General features: G+C 45.1%; 1 protein-coding gene across 1 annotated transcript in view; it reads left to right on the top strand.

Moving 5' to 3' along the window:
* FRZB (frizzled-related protein) overlaps positions 1 to 20,692 on the top strand; it is a 54,288-nt gene that overhangs the window by 16,363 nt on the left and 17,233 nt on the right. The window lies entirely within an intron of this gene.

Raw genomic sequence — 20,692 nt, 5'->3', positions numbered from 1 at the left:
ATGTGTGTGTGTGTGTGTGTGTGTGTGTGTGTGTGTGTGTGTGTGTATATATAAAATGCTTTGCAGTTCTCTGGGGACTAAATATTAACACTACAGAAGTGATCAGATGGCAGTACAATCATTCCTCTGCTTTGCCCAGAAAACTTTATAGAGAGATTCATAATCAAATTTTAAAAGATAGCTAAAGTTTAGGTTTCTTGTACGGAAGTGAATTTGACTCAGTGGTTTGGTTCAGACATAATGCAAAACCATGGTTTGTTATAACTATGGCTAGTTTGTGACACCAGGATTCATCATGCAAAGTGTCATTTAAATCCTAGCTTATCTCAGCAAAAGCTGGTTTCATCGCCTTCACTCTTTCGCCTGCCTCCCTCGCAGACACTTGGTTGGTATCCAGTTTGTATGTCATGTGAACCCATAGTTAAAACTAACTGTGGTTAATAAATCAGCTTCAAGCTGGGGTTTCTGACTCTGGTTCGATGTCCCCGAAACTAACTATGTTTGAATGGCTCACCTTCAGACAGTCATACAGACCATAGTTAGATTAATTAAACCATGGTTTTGCATGACATTTGATTGGCTTGTTCTGTATATATATAGAAGCTATAGCAGGGGTGTCAAACTCATTTGTTATAAGGGCCAGATCTGACATAAATGGGGCTTTGTCGGGCCAGGCCATGTGTGTCATAAAATGTAATGCCAGGTAGCGAAGATAGTAACTTTACAAAGGACAGCGACAGAAACAATTAAAGGGTTTTTTAAACTTAAAATACAAAAATGCTTAAAACAGTAACACTCTTGCCATAATTTGTTTAACAGTCTTTGATAGCTGACACCTCCCAAACCTCCCCCCCTTAAAAGATGCCTTCCTAAAATGGAAAGGAAATAGTGGGATTCGGCAATGCAATTTTTAAAATAAAACATCGAGAAAAAGCACAAGGATCACAGCAGAAACGAAAAATAAAAACTAAAAATATAAAATGCTCTGAGCCTAGGAAAAATGGCTGGGCATTGCAAGCCCCCCTTCCCCCCGGTCTACTCAGCGTGGCAGAGGCTCTTCAGTGTAATGTCCTCCTTTGGCTGTGGATTCCCAGGTTAGACTATTTGCTCAGGAACCTGTTCTCAGGTCCCTTCAGCAGAGATAAGCAGGCTCAAAACATCAGCCCTTTATTTGCAAGCAGACAACTTCAAATGGCATATAAACACTGGAAACTAAAACTCCACTCCATTGAAATCCATTGCAGTTCAAAAACGTTGGAAAGAAAATGTGGAATGGATTTTCCAGTAAGGTTTCTGGGCCCAGATAGACTACTCTGGGACTGGAATGACAGCCCCCAAACTACTGAAGACAAGGCCCAGCCAGCTGGGAAGTTTGGCAGCACCGATCTCCCTCAGAAGGATGAGGAAAGGCAGGGGTGGGGGTGGAGAAGAGAGCCGCGGGCCTGATGCCCTGGGCAGGCCCGTTCTGGCCTGTGGGCCTTAGATTTGACACTCCTGAGCTATACCTTGCTTAATAGGTAACAGAGATGTCGGGGTGCCATATGTGATTGAAGGCTAGATGATCTACCTTGGAAGAATGCAATATCTACAGTAGTTATTCTGTCCTGATATGTATTAAGAACAGTATTATAAATAATATCTAAATTCCTTTCATTTATGCAGTCTCTTCATTAGCTTTCACTATGAAGTTGCAGCACCATGAGCTTATGTATATTCTCACAGCCATACTACAGGCAGAGGGTTTGGTAATGGATCCAGATATTCAGAATCCTGGGAATCTCGGCTTTCTTAATTCTTTAAAGCTAAGTCAATTTCATTAAACGAGTTCCTTGTAACATCATATTACTACACAGAACATGTTCACTTTTCCAAATCACGTTATTCCAATATCTCGTGATGTTTACAATATCTTGTGACCTTTGCGATAAAGTCAGCTTTAATAATTTATACATTACTTTAACCTTGTCTAACCAATCATCTATCAATGGTCTGTTCTTCGATTTCCAGACTTCAGTGAATACTAAGCATGCTGCTGTTAATAAATACTAGGAATGGGCACAGACCGAGAAATCCCAGTTTCAGTCCAGGGCTTGCGAACTGGTTGGCCCTGAACCGAACCCCCTAAGCAAAAAAGCTGTCCAAACTGAAGCAGTTTAGATGGTGTCAGGGCCTTGCCGCAAGCATGCCTGTGTCATCCGGAAGTGACGCAAGCACATCAGCCCCTGATGTTCTCGCATCACTTCCTGGTGGTGTCAGGCCCTGCCCCTGGTGCGCCTGCGTTACCCAGAAGTGACATGAGCATGTTGCGATGCACTTGTGTCACTTCCAGATGACATGGGTATGCTGGGGCGGGGCCCAACATGACCCGGAGGAAGGGGCATGCATGAGTTAGACCAAACATGTGAGCCAAACTGAGCTGAAAAGCTCAGTGAGTGTTTGGGGGAAGGCACCTTTCCCTGAACTTCGGCTCACGAACCCCAACCTGTGCAAAATCTGACTCGGACTTCAGCTCAGGTCCGGGTCTGTGCCCATCCCTAATAAATACAATTACATTGTCTGGTAATGTTTTAGGATACATACAGTATAATTAAGGAAGACCAATTGAACTGATTTTCTCAACTTTAACTCAGATGCCACAGACAACAAGTTAACGGTTGTATCCCAAAAGACTCTGCTCTGATACAGTTCCACCATGTACACAGAAAGGTGGTATTTGTGTCTTCACAAAACCAACATTTATCATGACCGTGTCTATAAATTCTGGCAATCTGGACAGGGGAGAGATGCCGCTGATGAATAGGGTTGCCAGCTCTGGGTTGGGAAATACCTGGAGATTTTGGGGGTGGAGCCTGGTGAGGTGGGTTTGGGGAGGTGAGGGGCCTCAGCAGAGCACAATGCCATAAAATCCACCCTCCAAAGAAGCCATTTTCTCCAGGGGAACTGATCTTGGTCACCTGGAAATCGATCGTAATAATGGGAGGTCTCCAGGTGCCACCTGGGGGTTGGCAACCCTACGATGAACCATTTTACAAACATTCTCTTTGAACAAGATAGAAAGAGAGAGAGAGAAAAGGAGCCATGAGTAAATAAATGAGACCAGACTCTTACATCTCCATTATGTTTTGTTGACTTCCTCCATTTCTTAACGTAGCTGGGGGTTGAATCACTATTAATTTCTAGTGGAAAAAATAACATGTTGATCTAGTACCTTGATTTTTTGATAAACGAATTTCAAACTTGTTTGGTTCAGCCCTTAATTCTCTATGACACATTTTTAAAATTTATGTAACTGCACCTGTGTATATTGCAACACAGGAGTTGTGTAATTACTATGGTAACTCACCACTTCATAAGGTATTACTCCACTGTCTTAAATCAATTAGTAGAAGTGATCTAAAAAAAAAAAAATTGGTAGAAGTGATCTAAAGTCGCATCACACCAATAATTACGTTGCCGCCTGGTCCAACTAATCTTAAATCCAAACTCTGCCACAGCGGGGACCAGGGGGGAAATATAAAGAATAAGCTTCTTTCAACAGTTGTCCCATTCTATTAATATGGCAAAAGACTTTTGTAAGGAAAATCTCTACCTGTCTACTTTTCTCCAAACAAGATCCAGGCTTTTGAGGAAACAGAGATTAACAACTGGGAAAATTTAGTCTGGATCCAACCCAATGCCTGGTGCAATGTTAAAAACAGGATTTACAGAGTCCAGAGGGTGTGGATTCAGTGTTCCTTATAACTAATTTCCCCTCCATACAGCTTATAGGACCAAATTTGCCTGATTTTTATAATTTATTCTGGTGGCTGTATTCAGCTGTTCTTGGCCCACAAGACTGGCAGAGATTTAAAAAAATAAATATACAAAGAGACCTGCCCATAGTCACCAAAACAAGAATATGCTGGTTTTTTAGATTAAAAAGTGAAATTATTCTTAAATGGTGTTTAGTCTGGTGCTGCCTGCCTAAACAAGAACTCATCAGCCTTAGCACTCATTCCTAAAGTGCATCACTGTTAAATAATTGTTGCTGATGTTGCTCAGTGCATTGCTAGATTTGTTGTGACCCTTGGCTCTGAAAACCATTCTCTGTTGTCCGCTTCAGCGATTTGTGATATGGCATACATAAGGGAAGCTTCTCTTTGACCCATCCACTTTTCCATGGATCCATTGCTTTTGAGTGTTAATTCTGATTTTCTGACGTTAGCACCAGCCACATGGCTCACCAGTTTGGTGTAGTGTTTAAGTGCGTGGACACTAATCTGGGACAACTGGGTTTGATTCCCCACTCCTCCACTCTCAGCTGCTGGATGACCTTGGGCAAGCCATGGCTCTGACAAGAGCTGTTCTTGAAAAAGAGCAGTTTCTGTCAGAGCTCCCTCAGCCCCACCTACCTCACAGGGTGCCTGTTGTGGGGAGGGGGAGGGAAAGGAGTTTGTAAGCCGCTCTGAGACGCCGAGTAAAGGATGAGGTATAAATCCAATCTCTTCTTCTCTTCTTCTTCTCACTGACTGCTTTTTTCAATAGTGATATGTACAAGCCACCACAACCACCACAGGGAGCACAACCACTGCCAAGGCTCCAGTGGGAGCAGGGGATACCCCACCCCCAGCCTCTTTGAGGCAGTGGGAGGAAAAAAATAATAAAAATGGCCATTGGCCTGACAGTGTGATGTCACTCCTGGGGCAAACCCAGGTTTAACAGAGTTTCTGTTGATTCCTAGAGAGAAGTGGTGTCACTTCTGGGTCTTCTTTTTTCCTTTTTAAAATTCTTTATTAAACTTATATTAACAATAAACAATATTCAATACAATTCTTTATTTAGATAATTTACAATACAAATATAACAAAAAAAGTAATCTATCTATCAATCATCTATCTATCTGTGTGTGTGTATATATATATATATATGTGTGTGTATATGAAGGGTGGGATATAAACAAAGTAAATAAATAAATCCTTCCTATGCCTCATAAAACTGAAATAACAGAATGGATTCGGCCCCTGCCATACGGCATAGGAAAAGGCGCTTGAAGGCACGGCTTTTAAAAGCCGCGCCAACATTGACACGGCGCGGCGGGATCCCACGGATCCCCCGGCCGCGCCGCCATTTCTCCCCGGCACGATCAGACGCCGGGGAATAAACACAGAGCTGACGGCAGGCCAGCCGAACTGCGCATGTCGGAGCATGCGCAGTTCAGCTGGGAGCCCGGGATGCGCCGGCACAAGGACGCGCCGGCGATCAGACTTCCGGGTTGAGGCGCACCAAGGAGATGAACCACCTCGGTAGGTGGTTCCAACTTGCTGCGCCTTATCGCATGGATGGGACAGTTCGGGGACGGAAGCACCACGCTTCCCAGATGTTGTGGTGTGATCGCGGCCGTTTGAACCGCCCCCGAACTGTCCTGCTGCCGGCCCAAATTCCCTCGTGTGAACGGGACCATAGTATACCTATAAAGAGCTGCGGTGGCTCAGTGGTTAAGACGCTGAACTTCAGGCTGTGGAAGGTCAGTAGTTCAGCAGTTCGAGACCCAAGTGCCGCATGACGGAGTGAGCTCCCGTCTCTGGTTCCAGCTCCTGCCAACCTAGCTGTTCAAAAGCAAGAAATTGCAAGTAGATAAATAGGTACCACTTTGGTGGGAAGGTAACAGTGTTCCGTGTGCCTCAGCATGTAGTCATACCAGCCACATGACCATGGAAATGTCTTCAGATAATGCTCGCTCTTCAGCTTGGAAACAGAGATGAGCACCGCAACCCTAGAGTCGGATTCGACTGACTTTCGAGCAAGGGAAACCTTTACCTTTACCTTTTATAATGACCTTAAAAAAAACAAAACACCTTTCATAACCATCTCTGTAATTGGGACCATCCATCTGGAAGGAAATTTTGAGTTGCCCAATAATCGAACAATGGGTACCATTTTTCAGCCAAGTTAGTACATTTAGGAGATTGCATTGCTCTGTTAATTCGATCTGTAACATTCTCCATTATGTACTGATCCCACAGTTTGCTGTACCACAAAGACATGGTAGGGGCTGCTTGATTTCGATGGCACCCTCCCCATGTGACCCCCCCCAATCATCTGCTGGTTGCCAGTTTATGCACGGCAACCCTAGGGAGACATGTCTGTATTTTTGGACCGGTTGTAGCTTAGTGGCAGGTCATATCCTTTACTACTTACAGAGAAGTGCAGTTTCTTAATGTCTGGATTCTCACTGAAAGCTAGTATAACGTTGTCATTGTCCTGTTTATCATGTCCATGTCCTTCACTAGTAGTGAGTTGTATTTATTTATTTTTTGGGGGTGGATTCAGGCTTACGATTTAAAACACAATAAAAACATTAAACATTATTAATTAAAACCCAGCCACAGCATAAAAACATGGCCTGTTGAGCCGTTTAAAATAACAGTTCCCAGACTAAAAATAGTGTTAAAAGAGCAACCCTGTAATTAAAATCCTGGGTGGACAGAAATGTTTTGACTTGGCACCTAAAAGAGGACAACATAGGTGTCCAAGTAGCCACTAGATCTGGGAGCTGGTACAGATGTTATTGCAACCAGCTTCACCAGTCCCTTTCTTGCAAGTGTTCTGTCTTTAGATGATGTAGAAGCAGCCTGTGGACTGCCTCTTAATAAAAAAATGTATTGCGGCAAGAGGGAATGCAGCTGTCTTTCTCTCAGTCACAGTGACCGAGCGCCAAAATTGGCACAGGAGATCTGAGACAGGCTCTCCAAATGTTGTATTCTTTATAGCATCTGCAAGGGCTTACTAGCTTGACTGGGGAAGTAGAGCCACCGTAGTGTAGTGAGGGTCTGGGAGAGCCAGGTTCGAATCCCCACTTTGCCATGAAAGCTTGTTGGGTGAACTTGGGCCTGTCACATGCTTTGAGACTCACCTACCTCACAGGGTTGTTTTGTAAGGCTGAAAGAGAGAGGAGGACGACATTCTAAGCTGCTTTGGGCTCCCACTGGGGAGAAAGGCGGGATATAAATATATAAATAAGTGGTAGTGTAAACCAAACAGACTGTTTACCTGGTGTGCAACCCCAATAAAAACACAACAGGAGAGATTCCTCCCAAGCAGAACAGAACTTTATTCGAATAAAGGAGACCCCAGCAAAAGAATAGCCGAGGGGTCTGGCCAAAACATTATGGTGTTAGCTTTTATAGTATGCAATAAACAGCTTCTTGAGCATGCTCATCATAACTTTGGCAGTTTCGGCACTATAATGATATGAGCATCACGTAGCAAACATTCTTGTTTTGGACTGCTCACAAATTCCCTCTATCTCCTTATCTTTCTCTATGCTTAGCAAGCGAATGTTGCTGTGGCCCTCAGCACAACTGCCACAGAACAATGGCTTTAGTTTTCAGCATGTTTCCATGCACGGGCTCGTTCTATTCTCACATGTTTCATAGCCTAGCTACATATCAGGAAGCCGACGGATAAGCTTTTCATTTGTTAAAACACACAGACCATTTGTTCTTGTATGCTCAATACTCCCCCCCCCCAGGAATGTCTCTGTCTCTTGCTGTATCAAAAATAGCAAAGTTGGGTGAAGACCCAGCCTAAGGTTAGCTGTCTGCAGCCAATTTGCAAAGTCTGTCAAAATTGTGTTTCTATTGCTCATCAACAGTGATCACTCTGGAGGCAAGGCGGCTTGATATAGCACAGTCTTGTCAGATCTCGGAAGCTAAGCAGGGTCGGTACTTGGAACGGAGACCTCCAAGGAAGACTCTACAGAGGAAGGCAATGGCCAACCACCTCTGCTACTTAGTTGTCTTGAAAAACCCCTTGGTAGGGTCGCCATACGTCGGCTGTGATTTGACGGCACTTTACGAACGCACCGTGATGATAGCCCTTCTGCGTTTCCAGAGCAGCTTGAAGGGGAGAATTTAGATCTGGCAAAAAACACAAGGAGAAAAGGGTCGAATTCTCTCCTTCACACAAATTGGCATCTTCCAGACACTATTTTTAAGTGAACATTAAAATGTTTGGAGAGCTAATCGATAGGGTTGCTAATCTCCAGATGGTGGCTGGAGAGCTCCCGCTATTACAGTTGATCTCCAGATCACCAAGATTAGTAACCCTGGAGAAAATGGCTTCTTTGGAGGGCGGATTCTATGGCATTACACCTTACTAAGGTCCCTCCACAAGCCCCGCCTTCCCCAGGCTCCACCCCCAAAATCTCCAGCTGTTTCCCAATCCAAAGCTGGCAACCCGTTAATCAATGATCTCTCTCCAGTACTAATGCCGACCTTCCTTACAGAGGGTTGTTATACGGACTACAAGATGATGATGTATGTAAATAGTCCAAAAAGTGCTATATTAATGCTACATTTTTGCCATCCTGCATTGAGGACTATGGGAATGTTATGATCCTGGACTTTTTGCCATCCTGCATTGAGGACTATGGGATGTAGTTCTGTTATGATCCTGGACCTAAGGCTGAGACTGAGTGGCCTGTAGTCTTCAAGGAAGCCTCTCTCCCACTGGGAGTCCTGGGGCCTTGCTGGAATTTCCCCTCTGTACCTACATTTCCCAGGCATCATCCAAGCCTTGTGATTCGACTGTAGTGAAATTGGAGGGAAATGGAAGGCCAATCATCACGAAGGAGGCTTGGCCTTCAGAAAAATAATATAAGGGGGGGGGGGCCAAAAAGGGAAAACACATGGTTTCTCGTTGGCTCCTTCACTGAAATTGGAGGGAAATGGAAGGCCAATCACCACCAAGGAGGCTCGACCTTCAGAAAAATAATATAAGGGGGCCCCACTGAAAAGGGAAAACACTTATGGTTTCTCGTTGGCTCCTTCATGGGTTAATTTTGCCCTGTTGGTTGAAAATGTACCCCTATTGATTGATTGATTGATTGATTGTTATTCTGCCCTCCCCATGGGCCCAGGGCAGATCACAAACGCCAATTCCAAGACTCGTTACAATAAAACCACACTAAAAACAGTTAAAACGCTAACAATAAAAATTCATACCGGTAGCAAGAATTTCACATCTGTTAGAGCCACAGATGGAATCCGTGGGCCCTTTCAGCAGGTTGGGAGCCAGACTGGGAGCAGGGAGGCCAACTGTGATGGATGCCCACTGCCTCAACCGAAGACCTGGCGGAACAGCTCCGTTTTGGAGGCCCTGCGGAACGATAAAAGGTCCCGCAGGTCCTGTTGCTGCCAGGCTTAATTCCAGTGGCATCTTTAAGGCCAACAAGATTTCATTCTGGGTATAAGCTTTCGTGCGCATCTGAATAAAACTGAGCTGGTCTTAAAGGTGCCACCAGAGGCAAAGTTTGTTGTGCTGATTCAGATCCGCACAGCTACCCACCTGTTGCTGCCAAGTGTCGTCCCCACCCCCCCCCGGTCTGTTTGGTTACTACTACCCACCTTGTCTAATCAAACAGTTTGTTTTCATCTCCCTGGTCCTCGTGCCTTGAGCTTGACCGTTCACCTGGCAATGTCTGCACCAGTGAAGGGGTGCTGTTTGGAAGGGCGAGGGGGGTGGCTGGGTGCTGGTTTGAACCCCCAGTCCAGAGATAAGCCAGCCAAGGCCGCTTCAGAGCTGCAGAGGGCTCCTGGGAGGGGCACACCCATCTTAGACAAGCCCCCTCAGACATGACCCCCTCAGAGTAGCGAAAGGTTTGAAGCCAAATCTTGGCCTGATTATTTCTTCGGCGTGTTATTTCTAGTGAGTGCTGTCTGCCGGCCGAGTGGGCTCAAAGCACCTCTTATCCCTGGCAAAGTCAGCCGCAAAGTCTTGTGTGTAAATATCCCCTCCTGTTTGGCGAGAGATGACATTTTTCTCCGTTTCATAAGACGTTTCTATACAGGGGCTCGGAAGATGCTGCAGCTATCTTGTTGAAAAATTAATAATTTTTCTTCAGCAGATTTTTTGCCAGGTGTAAATATTTGTGTTGCGCCGTAATGCCCAGGAGTTTTACAGCAACCAAACAGTCCACGTATTTTTACGGTTTGCTGTAGATTTATAGGGACGTCCAAGTCCACCGCTTTCAGCAACCTGAAGCTCTCCTGCTCCCTTCAATGACTTCTCCTTTTCTGCCTCTCTTGTGACTCCCTCCCTGAACATCTACATAATCATTTGTTTTTTTTCCTGCCGTCATGGCATCACATCGTCACACAGAGGAGTCCCAAGAGGTCTCCCGTTCAGGTACTGACCAGCAGACTGCTGCATCATGGATCCGCTCTCATTCATTTATCACTTCATGTACATACTGTCTTTCTTCTCACTGGGGATCCAAAGCCACTTACCCCGTTTCTCTCTAGGACCACCCTTCTCTCTTCCTTCAAACCCCAGCTCAAAAACCTCTCTGTTCTGGGAAACTGTTTGTCTTAACTCTTCAGTCTTGTTCCCAAATAAAACGAAGCCCAAATATGCATAACTACCTTTGTTCACATTCCTCTTTGTTACCCTACCTTGGCAACTGGCATTTGCTCCATAGTTTCTCAACACTGAAAAAAAAAGGTGCAACTCAAAACCACATTCAAATACCCCGGGGCTTGTACAGACTGCGAAATTACCCCTGAACGGCCATAAAATCTATGCAGAAGGTACCATAAAACCCGATGATCAAAGAAACTGAAAGTAGCATGCAATGCAGAGGGGAATTTCTGTTCCAACATGGGTTTCGTAAAACAACGGGGGAGGGGGAATCGCCCTCTCTTCCCTCTCTTCCTTCTCTCTGATGCTTGCCTTTTTGTGTAAAACGGAGATAGTAAATTCCTCAGAATGGAACCATGTCTGTTCCTTCTGTCACTCTGTGGGTGCGTTCAGACGGGGCTTTATATCGGTTAGTGTTCCGGTTGCAACCGGTGTACTCACCGGCGTTCACACGACGAACATCTGCCTCCTGTCCCTAACCGGTGTAAAGCCCTTTACACCGTTGCACTCTGCCACTAGGTCCCAAGTGGTGGTAAACTGAGTGCAACGGTTGTAAACGGTGCACCCTGGCGTCTGATCGCTCTCCAACGTTGCAGAGACACTTCCGTCGAAAGCCTGAGGCTTCCAGCTTTCCCCCGCCATTTTTTAAAAAAAGTAAGCGATATGCGCTCGGGCGAAGCTTTGTCCCAAGCGTTTGTTAAGAAGGAAAAAAAAAGCCCTTAGTTTAACTTCCCGGAGGAGTCCGGGACTACAGGGAGGCCAGGTTGGGCTTTAAACTTTAAAGGTAAGTCCTTACCTTTAAAGTTTAAATGTAATGGGGGGGGGTGAGCATGTGCAAAAATCGCCATTCTGTGAATGGCTGCCTATGCGCATGCTCAAACTGTGCTTAAAAAAACCAAATAAACGCCGACGCTCGCAGCGTGTGAGTGGGCGTCCACCGGAGGGATCTGGAAGATGGAGGTAAGTGTGATCGCGTTTCTGCCGGCATAAACTGCTCTGGTTCCAACCGGTGCAGTTTATGCCGGCAGAAACGCCCCGTCTGAACGCACCCTGTAAAGCAGCACGTATACTTAAGGAAAAGAATATTCCTCTGGTTAAATTTTAAAGGCTATTCCTATATTTGCTTGACTAGTAAAAGCTTTTATGACTAATCTACAGCCTGAACTAGTGGTCTCGAATATGGTGCCGTTGGTTGCTGTGGCACCCACAGATGTGTTTCCCGGTGCCCACTTGCTTCTTCCCAGAGGTACCTTTTCTCCAAAGCAAAGAGCCACTCCTTGGTTTCCTCTGCCTTAGTGGATCAGGAGCTGCTACCGGACGGACCAGGAGGCATCACTTCTGTGCCAGTCAGAAAAAAACAACCTGCCTTCATCATAGAACAATGCTTGGCTTGGAACCTCTTTAACATTTTGAGGAAGTTCCCAAGATTTTGTGATTTGTCCAGCTGCCTATGGCCGCCATTTTGTTGTGACTCCCACTACATGCAAGATTATACAAATGCCCATTGTTCAATGAGGTTGGGGACCCCTGGCCTGAACAGGCAGCATGGGCAGATCATTTTGGCTTGGAGGACTCCCAAGGGGCTCGATGGAGCCCCATTTTCTTTGTCCCATACAGGTATACATGTAATGAATTCAAGTGACCAGTAAGGGGACAGGGAAATAGACATGTCACTGGCCATAACACACTGAAATGAGACTGAAGCTGAATGGGTGATGTTGGTGGGTCTCCAATTCCAGCCAGTGGTTAGTTGCATTGCTTGAGAAGAGGAGGAGGAGGAAGAAGAGGAGGAGGAGGAGGAGATTTGATTTATACCCCACCCTTCACTCGGAGTCTCAGAGCGGCTTACAATCTCCTTTCCCTTCCCCTCCCCACAACAGACGCCCTGTGAGGTAGGTGGGGCTGAGAGAGTTCTTTTGAGAACTGCTCTTGAGAGAACAGCTCTGAGAGAACCGTGACTGACCCAAGGTCACACCAGCAGCTGCATGCGGAGGAGTGGGGAATCAAACCTGGTTCTCCCAGATTACAGTCCACTACACCAAACTGGTTCTCATGCGTGAACATGGGTGAAGGATGTTGTGAAAATGGAGATGAATTACGGCATATGGAAATCTTACATATACAAGTGTGCCCTCACTGCAAATGGATTGAGCCCATAGTGTAGGATTAGAAAGTCGGTGGCTTGTTTTCTGGACTTTTCTGTAGCTCGTAGTTCCCCTTGTCTTTTGACAGTGTTCATTTTTTCAGTCTTAAAACACGGATAAACACATATGATGCTGTCCGTCTCCCCTGCACTATCAAGAATAAAAAGACAGCCCACCGAGAGAATCAATGCTTCTCTCTTGCCTTCCTTGGCAGCTTGGCATTTAATGTTTTTCTGTGCTTCTACTCCGGCTCTGTGCTGTGTTCCACGGAGCTGAAGAAAGAGCTGTCTGCTGGGGAGAGGTGTTTTGCCAAAGTATACATGAATTCCCAGAAGCAAGGCGCATGCCAAAACCCACTTTATTTTTTACTGTCCTTATTGTATTAAATCTCTGGCATAGGAAAGCTGGGGGACTGCAGGCATTCACAGACCACATGGGATGCGCAAATGGCCCTTCTTGGCCTACTCTGCTGCTGTTAGATGGCTGGAAAGTCTTGAACGGGAACAGGGGTCACCGCAACATGTTGCATCTTATGCAGAAATAATGCCTGGATGCAAAGCAGTGGTTGCTTCTGTTTCTGCTTGGGTTTTTTTAAAGGTCCTTCTTTGCAGCGCCTGTTATTCTCTTACTTCCCACAATTAGAAAAAACACCTCCTCCTCCTTCTTCTTTCCACATTTATCTGCTATTTTGACATATCTATTGCTTTACAGCTGTTGACCTTATAACCTTAACTTGTTATTTAGTTTTTCACTTTGCATAACTTAAAGCATCATCCCATTACATGTTAATTTGCCGTTAGGTCCCTGTCTGTAAGTTTAGAACCTCATCCACCATTCCAGTGTATTTGAAAAAGTGTGCCTTGCACACGAAAGCTCGTACCTTGAATAAACCTTTGTTGGTCTTAAAGGTGCTACCGGACTCTAAATTTGTTCGCTTGGTGTTCATGTGAGGGTGAGAGGAGAGGCTGGAATACCCCGCCCCCCATGATCTACCATTGACTCCCTGTTGATATTCTTTGCACATTGTACAGTATGTACTGCAAGCCTCTCCTCTCTGTGCTGTCCACTTTTGTTTGTTCACTTTTTCACCTTCTCACAGCGATGCCATTTATCTTTTGCTCGGTCTCCTAAGCAGGAGAGGAGCTCGGGCTGTTGACTGACTCATTTCCTTTATGCTTTCTGTGCTTACTTAACCCTTCAAATGCAAGTGTTGTCTGGCAGCTAGTTTTGTGACTGATGATGCTGATGTCAGGCCAAGGCAGAAATCAGGGGCTCTGGTGGGGGTCTAGACTGGTCAGTTGCTAGGAAACCTTTGGAATGAGAAGCATTTGTGTCCCACGAATGGGTAGGAGGAAAAGGCAGAGGTCAGTTTACCACTAAAAGCAAAAAGTACTGAAAGTTGTGTATATTGGGATATTTGGTCAATATAGCAGGGTTTTGCCCAGTCACAGAAGCCTGATACTGAGTGCAGGAAATAAATCTCCCAAGAAATACATGGCAAAAAAGGGGAACTTAACATTGATTCCAGTTCACATTCAGGCTGCAGTCGAAAGGAGAGAGAGAAGCCTAATCGAAAGAGGACTTTCCCTATCACAAGTGGCCAGCTGCCCTGACCTGGATCCCCCAGGCAATCCCAGTCTCCTCAGATCTCGGAAGCTAAGCAGGGCCGACTCTGGCAAGTATTTGGAAGGGCAACCTCCCAGGAATACCAGAGGTGGGACACAGAGGCAGGCTAACCAAGCCACCTCTCTGAAAAAACATCCAGGCCCCCATTAGGGGTCACCAGAAGTCAACCATGACTTCCAGGAAAGCCACACACACACACACACACTGTGTATGTGTGTGTGTGCGCTCGCACGCGCGTATGTATAACAAATGACCGGCTGATCTGTGTGTGTGGGAGTATGAGGACATTGTATTTACAGGAGAGACCTGCAGAGACATAAGAACATAAGAGACGCCAATGTTGGATCAGGCCAAAGGCCCATCTAGTCCAACACTCTGTCACACAGTGGCCAAAAATACCAGGTGCCATCAGGAGGTCCACCAGTGGGGCCAGGACATTAGAAGCCCTCCCACTGTTGGCCCCCCCAAGCACCAAGAAGACAGAGCATCACTTGCCCCAGAGCCCCTATCTATACCTTGTGGCTAATAGCCACTGCTACATGTGTCTCCATGGAAGGCCATGTGCAGATGGGGAGAGGATAAAGGGAGACAGAGGAGTGGTCAAATGGCAGCTCCCAGGTTAAGACAAAGAGAGGCATCCCATTCAAGGAGATAACCCCTATACACACTTAGAGTGATGTAGCACCCCCCCAATGTCCACACATGCTGAGTCTCTTGCTCCAGCAGTGTAATCAAACATCCTTGTTGTGGCAGATCCCAAGGAAAGGGCGTTGGGAGAGGCTTTCTTCGAGGTGAAAAGTCACAGACTCCAAATTACTGTCCCCATGACCCCTCTCTTTCTCTCAGCTTCGCAATGACACATTTCTTGCCATGGTTAGCAAGGTGGCTCAGGAAGAGTAAGAGGTGTAGGACTGGTTCTTTTCAGTTCTCTGTGTTCTCTGTGCTTCAGTAAGCAGTGACTTCAGCTACAGAGCAAACCCATAATCCCATGATATTTCGCGTTATTTTTAAAAAATGAAAACAGTTGCTGGAAAAAGGCGTGTGTGGAAAAGCGTTTCTAATTAAGAACATGCTAAAGTGATTCCCACCAGAACATGGGGCTCTTCCATAATAAATATGGGTTATATTGGTTGAAGAGTGCCCGACCAACTTTTATTTCAGTTTCCAACCAAGTTTGCTCCTGCTGCCTTCCCCTTGTTTTCTGTTTTCTCCAGTCCTCTTCTCTTAGTTCATGAGTACACCGGAATGTTGTTGCCGTAAAATGTCCAGAACCTGTGCCAGTAGAGTGGACTGAACTGTTTCAAATTGTACAAGTAGGATCGTGGATTGTCCTACTATGGATTGCTTCTCCCTGTTTAAAAGGCAGCAAGGAGAAGAAATAAAACCTTTCTCCCTGGTGTGCTAGCTTTCTACATTCATGGGATTTTTTTTTAATGAAGGAACCGTCAAAGCTCAGATCTACCACCTGCGGTCCGAAATAATGCAGGCTTTGTCTCTTACACACGAGATGGGAACTGAAGTTTGTTTCAAACCAGGAAAGGAGAGGGTAGACGTGCGCGCGCGCACACAAGCTGTGTTCGTGCACAAATGTCACTTGGCTGTGATATTTGAATTTAGCCATAGAGAGATGATCTCTGGTCAATAGGAGTGTTTCAGATACATTTCTTTCCAGTTTTTGCACACATGTATATGTGAACCTTCATAAATCATTTGCTCTCAGTAATAATGTGCTTATCAACATCTTTTGCCTTCGATGAATGCCTTCACATGCTTCAGCCACATATAGCTAGCTATATCTTTAAAAATATGAAAATAATTCAAGCTGGATGTAGCAATCCAAATGCTTAGCCATACTTTACAGTCTCCTGGTTTTTTCCAGTGTTTATTTTCCTTACAAAAGTAAATGTATGACACATAAATATCTTGAATGTCTGCTCAGCTTGAGCTTTGGAACATGTTGCTGCCCTTTTTTAAAAAAAAAACGGTCATGCGTTCTGGGTATAAATGTCTTACATCCCAGCTACCCCCAAGCATCGAGGAATTTTGTATTACAGACTATCTTGTTCTGTCTTCAGGACAACACATTTCCCCCCTTCGGTCTATTTTTTATAAAGGTCTTTCCTCATTAGTTTCCCCACATATTTTTATGCCACTTTACTTTGATTACTTGTATCTCAACCTGAAGGAAACTCGACTCCCCCCCACCCCATGACTGACCCCCGCTCTCGGTTCCCACATTTTGCGGTGTTATAAAATTCTGCATATGCTTCACTTAAATATTTCTTCAAACTATTTTGGAAACTTTCGTGAGGTTTCCGCCTCCCCGGTTCATTTTCACACACTAATGTGCCCCTCTTTATTGAACTAATATCAGGGCCTGAGAAGGGACCGCTGAGCTTTAGACCACCCAACTTGGTCTGTAGGCTTGTGCTCTATTCTTTTAAATTCAAACTTTATTAATAAAACTTTACAAACAACATATGAATGAAAAATAGTGAGTAACAGGAGTTAAACAACTAAGGTTGCCAGCCTCCAGGTGGGGCCTGGGGATCTCCCACTTTTAGAACTGATCTCCAGCTGACAGAGATCAGCTCCCCTGGAGAAAATGGCTGCTTTGAAGGGTGGACTCTGTGGCACATTACCATGCTGAAGCCCCTCCCCTCCCCATACCCCGCCCTCTCCCGGATCCACCCCCAAATTCTCCAGGTATTTTCCAACCCAGACCTGGCAACCCTAAATCATACAAAGTAAATTGTCTTATAGTTAAAGTATATAATGAGTAACCTCTAGATAAAACTTGGAACAAGGAAGGAAGTCAGGGGAAGGGCAAGAAGTCAATTCAAGTATTAAACAGTCTAGAGTGGACGTGTTACCAAACAACTCTAAAACAGGGTACCAAAAGGTAAAGCGAAACTTGCCCTAGAATCTTATCCATAGTTAAAAGGTCTTCCGAGTAGAAGCAATTACTAAGTGAGCAGCAGCACAAAGAACCATTATTAAATCTTTCCGTATGGAAGGGATATTATGAAAATCCCAGAAATTTAATAACATCAAATCAGGACATAAAGGAAGAAAAAAAAACCCTGTAATGACAAAGATTTGGTTTCTAACCCAATTCCAGAAGTCTTGAATAGGAGGACAATGCCACCAACAGTGTAGAAATGAACCTTGCGCCCCGCGCCTTTTCCAGCAGAGAGGGGAATATGTTGGGTAGCTTGCGCTATATGATGTTGATTTTTGAAACAGTATGTGAATATCTTTTTTTTTTACAAAGCTCTCTTTTATCCCTCTCACTGAATTTTTCCTGTGCTTTTTTTAAATGGCTAATTGTACGTGTAATTCAATGCAGGTGTGGCTGTCAACATCTATTTCCCTCACAGAATTGACATACGTGGGTCTTCCCTCAGTTTTATTTTCATTAACAACCTAGGCTTGCTACCTGTTGCTTCTTTCAAAGCTATTTTGTTCCTTCGAAATTTTTCATGGAAACACATACCCTAATTACAAAATAAATAATTTTTTTTAAAAAATCAGTCCATTACAACACTGGTGTATCCTAATACAGTACTGGAAATTTCCCAACACACATAACACATTATTTTCCTAAGTCTACATTTCTACGTTTAAATAGTTGCTTTCCTCCAGAGTTTCCAGCTGTGATTGGGTTAGATCCAGTCAGGGCTTTTTCTTCTGGGGGAACATGCTGGAATGGAGTTCCGGAACCTCTTCAACAAAATTATTTTAAAAATGTTTAAAAGTTCATGAGTTTTCAGTATACAGATTGACAACTTCATTTCCCTCTTGAGAGTTCCAGCACCTCTTTCCCCCCCAAAAAAACCCTGCTGACGTAAGGGTTGTAGAATTTTGCTGCTTTCCCTTTCCCAGGAATCAACTTTTCAAGGGTTAGAAGGGAATTCTGGGGGAAGGAGAAAAGTGGGAGACTGAGAGGACCTTCCAGTGGATCCACCCCCCACTGCCTTGTCTTCTTTCTTACCCACTTCCCCTCAATATACTGTATTTTCATCTTTGGTTCTTTTTACAATTTTCTTCTCCCCTGTTTCATTCTTCCCTATAGATTACTGTGGCCTGTTTTATATCACTTTGGGCTTTTTTTAATACCAGAAATTGGCCTGTGGTTTCTCTCACAAAGCCCAGCACAGTTCTGAATTCCTACTTTTTTTGAACCAGCTCCTAACTGCTATTTCTGTTCCTCCTCCTTTTACCTCTGTCAAGGTTTTGAACTCTTTTTTTCTTTACTTTTTTTTTTTACAAAGTAGTTTTTTCCTGCATTCCCAGCAAGCCCCTGGAACATATGAGGAATTGTGTGTTGGGGGAAGACAGTATGGAAATTTCCCTGCCCTCCATAATTTCCACTTCCATAATTCTGGGGGCTTCAAGAGCTTGAGCAGGTTAATTGCCCCTTCCCACTGTTAACTGCATCTCAACTGCACTAAACATGCCGTGCCTCCTGGGGCACATTCGGACCTATTTGTCTTTGGTTAATTTACAATGCCATGTTTTATGCATATCTTGAGTCATAGAATCGCAAGAGCTGGAAGGACCCGACAGGCCATCTAGTCCAACCCCCTGCTCAATGCAGGATCAGCCTAGAGCATCATATTTATTTATTTATTTTATTCAATTTATACCCCACCCTCCCCGCTACGTGGGCTCAGGGCGGCTTACAAAGAGGCATCATCCCTGACAAGTGTTTGTCCAGCTGCTGCTTGAAGACTGCCAGTGTGTGTGTGTGTGTGGGGGGGGGCTCACCACCTCCCTAAGCAGCTGATTCCATTGTGGCACAACTCTGACTGTCAAAACGTTTTTCCTAAGATCCAGCCGGAACCTTCCCGCCCTTAATTTAAACCCATGATTGCCAGTCCTATCCTCTGCTGCCAACAGGAACAGCTCCCTGCCCTCCTAAATGACTGCCCTTCAAATACTTAGAGAGAGCAGTCATGTCCCCCCTCAGCCTCCTCTTCTCCAGACTGAACATTCCCTAGTCCCTCAGCCTTTCCTCACAGGGCTTGGTCTCCAGGCCACCAATCATCCTCGTCGCTCTCCTCTGCACCCGCTCCGTTCTGCCCACATCCTTTTTGAAGTGAGGGCTCCAGAACTGCACACAATACTCCAGATGCAGCCTGACCAATGCAGTCTACAGTGGGACTATGACATCTTGTGATTTGGATGTTATGCCTCTGTTGATGCACCCCAAGATTGCATTAGCCTTTTTTAATTGCCTTTGCATTAGCCTATTTTGAGTTGGGACAGAGCCTGACTTTGTCTGTGGGCAGCCTGGTTTTCCTGCTTTTGTAACCTACATAGGGGATAGGGTTGCCTGGGTCCCCGAGGAGACTTTGAGGGGCAGGACATGGGTGTAAAGACTTTCTGCAATATGTAATGTCACTTCCGGGTGAAAGCCAGAAAGATTGGTGGGATTCCTAGAGCGTTGGGAGATGGTGATGTCACTTCCAGGTTTTGGCCTGGAAGTAATGTTGTACATTATGCGATGTCTCCATCCCCCATTTTCCTCCTGTTGCTCTGTTAAATATGGGTGGAGTGTGGCAAATAAATCTGAGAGGCTACCTGCTATAAACTGGCAGCTGGTATGCCAAACGGTGTTGCAGGTTTATTTATTATTATTTACAGGGCTTTTTTTGTAGAAAAAGCCCAGCAGGAACTCATTAGCATAATTGGCCACACCCAACATCAGAAACGCATTAGCATATTAGGCCACACCCCTGACAGCACAGCTCATTAGCATATGAGGCCACACCCCTGTGTCACCAGAAGTGTGCTCATCCAGCCACACCCACCTTTTGCTTCTTATTCTGTTTACCTTGTTTGTTGTCAAAACCCAGGGCTTTTTTTGTAGCAGGAACTCCTTTGCATGTTAGGCCACACACCCCTAATGTAGCCAATCCTAATGAGTTCCTGCTGTTGGGTGTGGCCTATCATGATAATGAGTTCCTGCTGGGCGTGGCCAACTCAGGAGCCAGCCGGAACTCCGTTCCTGTGCGTTCCTGCCGAAAAATAGCCCTGATTATTTATCACATTTATACCCCGCCCTCTCCGCAATGTGGTGTTAGTAACAATAAAATTTTACAGCTGTGTCTCCAATAATGTATTGTACTCAGGGGTCTTGTTGTAGAAAAAGAGCTGCCGGAGCTCATTAGCATAACTCATTAGCATAACTTATTTGCATATGCCATGCCCCCTGACATCACCGGAAGTGTGTCAGAAGGCCCGGCTACTTACCCTCCTGCTTCATCCTCATTCCCAAACGGAATGAGGATCGAAGCAGAGGGCGGGGTAAAGAAGGGGGCGGGGCTTCACCACGTGACCGCCCCGCCCCCTAGAGGTTCTCTTCCGGAGCTCCGTACCTGAGAGCTCCCCCCCGACTAGAGCCCTGATTGTACTAACCATGAGTATCCATTATGCTTATGTTTTGCTTCATACTTTTGAAATGTTGAGGATAAGCTTGTGAGTTTTGCCTTTAAAGGCTTAAGAAATTGCTTCCATGT

The sequence above is a fragment of the Gekko japonicus genome, unplaced genomic scaffold (assembly GCF_001447785.1).
Source record: "Gekko japonicus isolate JY-2015 unplaced genomic scaffold, Gekko_japonicus_V1.1 scaffold683, whole genome shotgun sequence".
Classification (NCBI taxonomy): Eukaryota; Metazoa; Chordata; class Lepidosauria; order Squamata; family Gekkonidae; genus Gekko; species Gekko japonicus.
The sequence above is the reverse complement of the archived record's forward strand: the minus strand, read 5'-3'. Positions and strand labels throughout refer to the sequence as shown.